This window comes from Mobula hypostoma, chromosome 1 (assembly GCF_963921235.1).
Source record: "Mobula hypostoma chromosome 1, sMobHyp1.1, whole genome shotgun sequence".
NCBI lineage: Eukaryota > Metazoa > Chordata > Chondrichthyes > Myliobatiformes > Myliobatidae > Mobula > Mobula hypostoma.
Genome location: NC_086097.1, coordinates 126,592,498 through 126,601,805, shown reverse-complemented (window position 1 = coordinate 126,601,805; position 9,308 = coordinate 126,592,498).

The following is a 9,308-nucleotide window of genomic DNA, read 5'->3' as shown; positions in this document are numbered from 1 at the left end:
ATCCAATGCGGACTTCGGTGACCATGGTTTTCCATGCAGATCTATCCTTCGTTTTTTGGATGACTTCCATTTCCTCGATGTGTAGCCACCTGGCTATGCTTTTGATGCTTAAGGAAGTAGCCCAAGAAATAGTGGATGCATTAGTGATAATTTTTCAAAACTCGTTCGATTCTGGACTAGTTCCTGAGGATTGGAGGGTGGCTAATGTAACCCCACTTTTTAAAAAGGGAGGGAGAGAGAAACCGGGGAATTATAGACCGGTTAGCCTAACGTCGGTGGTGGGGAAACTGCTGGAGTCAGTTATCAAAGATGTGATAACAGCTCATTCGGAAAGCAGTGAAATCATCGGACAAAGTCAGCATGGATTTGTGAAAGGAAAATCATGTCTGACGAATCTCATTGAATTTTTTGAGGATGTAACTAGTAGAGTGGATAGGGGAGAACCAGTGGATGTGGTATATTTGGATTTTCAAAAGGCTTTTGACAAGGTCCCACACAGGAGATTAGTGTGCAAACTTAAAGCACACGGTATTGGGGGTAAGGTATTGATGTGGATGGAGAATTGGTTAGCAGACAGGAAGCAAAGAGTGGGAATAAACGGGACCTTTTCAGAATGGCAGGCGGTGACTAGTGGGGTACCGCAAGGCTCAGTGCTGGGACCCCAGTTGTTTACAATATATATTAATGACTTGGATGAGGGAATTAAATGCAGCATCTCCAAGTTTGTGGATGACACGAAGCTGGGTGGCAGTGTTAGCTGTGAGGAGGATGCTAAGAGGATGCAGGGTGACTCGGATAGGTTGGGTGAGTGGGCAAATTCATGGCAGATGCAATTTAATGTGGATAAATGTGAAGTTATCCACTTTGGTGGCAAAAATAGGAAAACAGATTATTATCTGAATGCTGGCCGATTAGGAAAAGGGGAGGTGCAACGAGACCTGGGTGTCATTATACACCAGTCATTGAAAGTGGGCATGCAGGTACAGCAGGCGGTGAAAAAGGCAAATGGTATGTTGGCATTTATAGCGAGAGGATTCAAGTACAGGAGCAGGGAGGTACTACTCCAGTTGTACAAGGCCTTGGTGAGACCACACCTGGAGTATTGTGTGCAGTTTTGGTCCCCTAATCTGAGGAAAGACATCCTTGCCATAGAGGGAGTACAAAGAAGGTTCACCAGATTGATTCCTGGGATGGCAGGACTTTCATATGAAGAAAGACTGGATGAACTAGGCTTGTACTCGTTGGAATTTAGAAGATTGAGGGGGGATCTGATTGAAACGTATAAAATCCTAAAGGGATTGGACAGGCTAGATGCAGGAAGATTGTTCCCGATGTTGGGGAAGTCCAGAACGAGGGGTCACAGTTTGAGGATAAAGGGGAAGCCTTTTAGGACTGAGATTAGGAAAAACTTCTTCACACAGAGAGTGGTGAATCTGTGGAATTCTCTGCCACAGGAAACAGTTGAGGCCGGTTCATTGGCTATATTTAAGAGGGAGTTAGATATGGCCCTTGTGGCTACGGGGATCAAGGGGTATGGAGGGAAGGCTGGTGCAGGGTTCTGAGTTGGATGATCAGCCATGATCATAATAAATGGCAGTGCAGGCTTGAAGGGCCGAATGGCCTACTCCTGCACCTATTTTCTATGTTTCTATGTTTCTATAAGCCAAGGTCTTCCTCTAGGTTTCCTCCCCTCAATCTTTCCAGAGAGAATGAGTTTTTCTAGTTCATCTTTCCGCATGATTTGTCCTAGGAATCTGAGTTGTCTTTCTCTTATTGTTGGTATGAGTGATCGAACTGCTTGGGCTCTTCTGAGAACTTCTTCATTTGATGTGTGTGTGGTCCATGATATTTTTAACATTCTCCTGTAGAACCATAATTCAGCTGCTTCTAGTCTCTTTTCCATTGCTGGGGAAATGGTCCAGCATTCACTTCCATAAGTCAGGATAGAATAAATGTAGCACTGCAGTATTCTGTTTTTAGTGTACGTGCTCATCTTTCTGTCTGTTAATAGGGTCTTCATTTTTTGGAAAGCTTCTTTTGCCATTGCTATTCTGTATTTGATATTTGTGTCGCACCTGCCATCACTTGTTATTAGGCTGCCAAGATATTTGAATTTGTTGACTTGTTTGATGTTCATATTTCCTTTGATGTCTTTGATACTTTGATACTTCTCAAGATATTTTCAACCTGTATAGTGAAAATATCTTGAGAAGTATCAAAGACATCAAAGCATTCACAATTGGAGGCCATAATATAAATAACATCAGATATGCTGATGACATCGTATTAATAGCTGACTCAGAGACAAAACTTCAAGAACTACTCACTATGGTGGCAGCAGAAAGTAATCTCAGAGGTCTCCCAATCAACACCAAAAAGCCAGAAAGCATGGTCATCTCCAGAAAGACAAACATCCCACAATGTGTGATCAAGATCAGAAATACGAACATCAAACAAGTCAACAAATTCATTATGAATACCTACTTTAAAAACCATCCAAGACGCTTGTGGACCTGGAAAAGTCCAGGTGATAATACTAGAAATCAAATTGACTTTATTCTTATAAACCAAAGATTTAGAAACTCAGTGACTCAATGCAAAACATATCCAGGTGCAGACTGTAATAGTGACCATAGCCCAGTAGTATATCATGTAAAAGTAAAACTTAAAAAACTAAAGAAGCAAAAATCTGAACAATCGCTTGACTACTCGCAATTAGTTAAAGAAGAAAACTTAAGACAAAAATTTACAATTGAAGTAAGGAATAGATTTCAAAGTCTAGAAATAGAATCTGATGAAGATGATAGCAATCATGTGGAAATGAAGTTTAACACTCTAAAGCAGGGGTCCCCAACCTTTTTTGCACTGTGGACCGGTTTAATATTTACAATATTCTTGCAGACCGGCCGACCCGGTGGGTGAGGTTGCCAACGGACAAGAGTAGCAGTCAAATACGTTGTGTTTACCCAAGAAAGACTACAATGACCATGAAGCCTTGCACAGGCACCAGTGTGCATGCGTCTGCCTGCGGATTTTTTTCTACAAATCGTTTTTGCCAATTCTGTTCCGGGGGGGAGGGGTGGTGGTGTTAATCACGACCGGAATATAGGTGATAAGTGGCTAATACACAATTTCATTTCTAAAAGGGCTTATCTAACGAATTTAATATTAAACACACAGCGCATATTTTCCTCGCATGAATATAGTGATAAGTCAATTATCAGGGGAGGACAGGGGAGCTTGAAGTAAGTGTTGAACGAACTTCCACTAGAAGTGGCAGAAGCAGGTTCGATACTATCATTTAAAGAAAAATTGGACAGGTATATGGACAGGAAAGGAATGGAGGGTTATGGGCTGAGTGCAGGGTGGTGGGACTAGGTGAGGGTAGCGTTCGGCATGGACTAGAAGGGCAGAGATGGCCTGTTTCCATGCTGTAATTGTTATATGGTGATATAAGTAAGTCAATAGCATCATAACATTTTAAGTAACGTTTGGATATTAAACACACAGCACATATTTTCCCCATATGAACATATAAAATCATTGCAACACACCAATATCGCTGAATCAGTGGGAGCCCTGGGCTTGTTTTCCTGCAACAACACGGTCCCATCGAGGGGTGATGAGAGACAGCGATACTCGAAGGGGGTTCCTTATGTCCAGTCTGTTCCGTGATTTAGTTTTTATTGCATTCATTGCAGAAAACTCCGCTTCGCAGAGATATGATGTTGGAAATGGAAGCAACGTTTTCAGTGCTTTCGTGGCTATCTCAGGATATTTAGCCTTGACTTTGATCCAGAATGCCGGCAGAGATGTTATGTCAAGCATACTTTTCAGCCCGCCGTCATTTGCAAGCTCGAGGAGTTGATCCTCTTCCCGCGCTGACATGGATGACGCGCGGGTAATGACCTCGCATGCGTAATGGCTCAACAGTGGCCGTGACAGGGAATGAGGAAAGGTGCCAAAATGAGGAAAGCTTTTTCATATCGCCAAATCATATCATTTCCTCGCAGCCCAGTAGTGCATGCTTTGCGGCCCGGTGGTTGGGGACTGCTGCTCTAAAGGGTGCTTTGGTAGAATGAGCAAAGTCAGTAATTCCTAAAAAAGAAAAAAACACAAAGGATAAATGGATGACAGATGAAATCAAAAATCTAATGGAAGAAAGGAGACGGAAGAAAGCAAATTCTATAGAATATAAGTCCTTAGATAAAAAGTTAAAAGCTTATGTCAAAAAGCCAAAGAAGAATGGTTAAATCAGGAATGTGAGCAAATAGAAAGAATTCCTATAACTGATCCAAAAAGGTTACATCAACAAATCAAGAATATCACTGGTAAAAAGCTCCTCTGTTCTTCAGGTGGATGTTTGAAAGCAAAAGACGGTACCATTATCATGGAAACAGAGGAGATTATGAACAGATGGACTGAGTATATTCAGGAATTGTTTGAAGACAGTCGAGCTGAAAAACCAGAAATTAAGAAAAACATTGAAGGTCCAAGTATTTTTAAATCTGAAGTTCGTAATGCAATAAATAAGATGAAGAAAGGAAAGGCAGCAGGTCCTGATGAATTAGTAATAGAATAAATTATCACCCTTGAAGATTATGGAATTGAAAAACTTACTGATTTAATCAATGACATTTATGAGACTGGAATAATACCAGAAGAGATGAAAAAAATCAGTATTTATCACTCTTCCTAAGAAAGCTGGAGCAATAGAATGTGAATTACATGGGACCATAAGTTTAATGAGTCATATCCCCAAGATACTTCAAAGAATTTTGATGACAAGAGCTAAAAGTAAGATACAAGCTGAAATAGGCAAAGAACAATGTGGTTTTGTGAAAGACAAAGGTACAAGAAATGCAACATTGATGTTAAGGATACTATCAGAATGAGCTATTCAAGTGCAAAAAGATTTGTTTATTTGTTTTATCGACTACACAAAAGCATTTGATAAAGTGAAGCACAATAAGTTAATTGAAATATTACAGGAAACTCTAGATCTAGATTCGAAAGACCTCCACCTAATCAGAAATCTGTACTGGGAACAAACTGCCACTGTAAGAATAGATGGAGAAGTGAGTCAGTTTACAAAAATCAAGACAGGCATTAGACAAGGGTGCATTTTCTCCCCTGATTTATTTAATGTGTACAGTGAAACAATATTACAAAAAATAAGAGACATCTTCAGAATCAAAGTTGGTGGTGAAAACATCAATAATTTCAGATATGCAGATGACACTGTGTTAATTGCAAGTATGGAGGAACTTAATTGATATAGTTGTTGAAGAAAGTGCAAAAATGGGTCTATCTATCAACTGCAAAAAGACAGGATGTATGGTGATATCCAAAAAGAAGGAGAATCCTATCTGTAGGCTGAGAATATATGAGGAAGACATAAAACAAGTAAAGAACTTTTGCTACTTAGGAAGCTGGGTGACATCAGATGGCAGGTGCGATATGGACATCAAAAGAAGATAAGGATGGCAAAAGACACCTTTACGAGAATGAAGGGTATAATGCCCAACACTAAACTAGGCATGACAACCAGCCTCAGAGTACTGAAATGTTATGTTTATCCAGTTATGTCATATGGCTCAGAATGTTGGACAATATCTAGTAACATGAGGAAACGAACTGAAGCAGCAGAGATGTGGTTTTTGAAGAAGATGCAAAGAATATCACGGATGAAACGAATATCTAACGAGGATGTCATGAACAGAGCAAACACAAAAAGACAAATAATGTATGAGATCATGCAAAGGCAACGTAACTTCGTTGGACATGTGATTAAGAAAGAGGAGTTAGAATGCACGGTAATTATGGGAAAGATTAAAGGGAAGAAAGCAAGAGGAAGACAAAGACAAATGATGATGGAGACAGCAGCCAGAGAACTGGAAATGAATACCAATGAATTGATCCACTTGACCGGAAACAGGAGTGTGTGGGCCATGGCAGTCAAAGCTCAAACTGAGCACGGCACCTGATGATGATGTCTGTATCTGTGGCATTGAAGACAGATGATCCAGAAATATACAAGAGGTCCAGGTACAACCTATGGGAGGCTATTTTATGGGCAAGAAAACAATTCTGATTGACATTAGAGTGCTTTTAGAGATTGGCCATGGCCAAAATCAATTCCTTCCTAAAAAAGGATGCAGACCTGCTGCAACTTGCTTATTACACAATAGGCATTTCATTGTCTCTCCACTTGGCCTTGAATCACCTGGATAATAGTAATACACACCTCAGGCTGCTCCTTATTGATGACAGCTTGGTGTTTAACACCATCATAACCTCAGTTCTAATCTATAAGCTCCAAACCCCGTGCGTCTGTACCTCACTCTACAAATGGATACTTGACTTCCTCATCAGGAGACCACAATCAGTGCAGATCGGGAATATCATCTCCTCCTCACTGACAATCAACACTAGCGCACCTCAAAGGCTGCATGCTTAGCCTACTGACCTATTCACTCTACACCCACAACTGTGTGGCTAGGCACAGCTCAAACACTATCTATAAATTTGCCTATGACACAACTATTGTTGGCAGAATTTCATATGGTGATGAGGAGGCATACAGGAGCAAGACAGAATCTGCTGGTTGAGTCGTATCATAATAACAAACTTGATCTTATAAGTATTGACACATGATGTCAGTACGACCAAGGAATTGATTGTGGACTTCAGGAAGGGGAAGTCGAAGGAACACACACTAGTTCTTATCAAGGGATCAGAAATGGAAAGGGTGAGCAATTTCAAGTTCCTGGGTGTCAACGTCTCTGAGGATCTATCCTAGGCCCAAGATATTTATGCAATTACAAAGAAGACATGACAGCGGTTATTTTTCATTAGGAGTTTGAGGAGAATTGGTAAGTCACCAAAGACTTTTACAAATTTCTTCAGAGGTACTGTGGAGAATATTCTAACTGGTTGCATCACTGTCTGGTGATGAGGGGCCACTGCACAGGGTTGGAAAAAGGACTCAGCAAACTTCATTTTGGGCACTAGCCTCCAGAGCATTGGGATGCCTTCAGAAGGTGGTGCCTCAAAAAGGCACCATTAAGGACCCCCATAATCCAGGATTTGACCTCCTCTCATTGCCACCATCAAGGAGGTACACACACTCAGCGTATCAGGAAAAGCTTCTTTCCCTCTGCCATCTGATTTCTGAATGGGCAATGAACACTACCTCATTATTTTCCCTCTCTTTCTGCACTATTAATTTAATTTAATTTTTAAAATATATATACTTACTGTAATTTATAGATTTTATTACTATGTATCGCAAGGTACCGCTGCTGCAAAACAACAAATTTCACAACATATGCCAGTGATATTAAACCTAATTCTGATTCTGATTTTGCCCTTGGGTGTCCTAACATTTTGAGCAACATATGCATGAGATGTAGTGTTGTTCACAAGTGGATAAACACCAGAATTTACACACTCATTAACATATAGGATTTATATTGCTGATTTTCTGTTTCCTCTTGCACTATTTACAAAAGTAATCAGTGAGAGAGGACAAGTTGTCTAAACAGGCAAGGAATGTGAGATAAACCAGGTCTCTTCTCTACATTTTCCTTATGACATAGAAAGCCATTTAGACTATGCAGCCAATGCTAGCTCTCCAGTAATCACATCAAAACTCTTTGTTATACTTAGTTCCCTGTAACCTATTCATATCATCATGTCGAAATAGATTATTAAAACTAAAATTTGTCATGCCAGATTATGAACACCATATCTCTATTTGGTATGGTGATGGTGGGCTATAGGGAAGCGGTAGACATGGATGCAATTACATTGTTGAAAAGACATTTGGGAGTTTGATGGATAAGAAAAGCCTAGAGAGGCCAATGCAGGCAAATGGGACTAACTGAGAAAGTTATCGTTGTTAGTATCGTGAGTTGCGCCAAAGGGCCCCTTTCCAAGATGTATAACTGCTACTATGATGCACAGCAAAGGTAGTTTTCATTAATGACATGGCTTTAAAATGTCTCATTGTGTTTCAGTTGGATGCTCTCAAAGAAAATTATCTCAGGGTAGAAACCTACCATAAATGGTCAATTATAGAGCATGGTTTTATGGAACATGTTAAAGAAGGGAAGTGGGGTGCTAAGGCAGAGGGCTTTACGGAAGGAACACAACATCTTAGGATCATCAGATCTGAGAACTTACCTGATAATGATGGAATGTGTAATCTTGAGGATGAATGACAGGCACGTTGGACGACCAATCACAAACAAGAGAAAATCTGCAGATGCTGGAGATCCAAGCAACAGGCACAAAGTGCTAGAGGAACTCAGCAGGCCAGGCAGCATCTATGGAAAAGAGTACAGTTGACGTTTCAGGCCGAAACCCTTCCGAAGGACTAGAGAAAAAAAAGCTGAGGAGTAGATTTAAAAGGTGGGGGGGGGAGGGGAGAGAGAAACACAAGGTGAGAGGTGAAACTTGAAGGGGGAGGGATGAAGTAAAGAACTGGGAAGCTGATTGGTGAAAGAGACAGAAGGCCATAGGATAAAGAAAAATGGAGGAGGAGGCGATGGGCAAATAAGGAGATAAGGTGAAAGAGGATGGGAAATGGAAATAGTGAAGTTGGGGGAGTGAGGTGGAGGCATTACCAGAAGTTCAAGAAATCGATGTTCATGCCATCAGGTTGGAGGCTATCCAAACGGAATATAAGGTGTTATTCCACCAACCTAAGTGTGGCCTCATCATGACAGTGGAGGAGGCCATGAACAGACATATCAGAATGGGAATGGAAAGTGGAATTAAAAGTGGTCAACCTCCTTGCAGACAGCAGCGGGAATTGAACACCGATTGCTGGTGCTGTAATGGCGTTATGCTACTGTGCCGCCATATGGTACAAAATGGACTCCTGCAAAATAAAACTTATAGAAATAAACCTTTGGGAAGTACACCATGCAAGGAGATGCTTGAGAATTTTCCAATTCTCTGCCATAAAATATTTTGGCTCCCAGGAAACAAAATCCCTTAACGTTATAGTGACCCCAGCTATATGTCAGGTCAAATATGATGGCAGAATATAGCATTAATGGTAAGACTCTTGGCAGTGTGGAGGATCAGAGGGGTCTTGGGGTCCGAGTCCACAGGACACTCAAAGCTGCTGCACAGGTTGACTCTGTGGTTAATAAAGCATATGGTGCATTGGCCTTCATCAATCATGGGACACACATAAAAATTGCTGGTGAATGTAGCAGACCAGGCAGCATCTACAGGAAGAGGTACAGTTGATGTTTCAGGCTGAGACCCTTCATCAGGACTAACGGAAAGAAGAG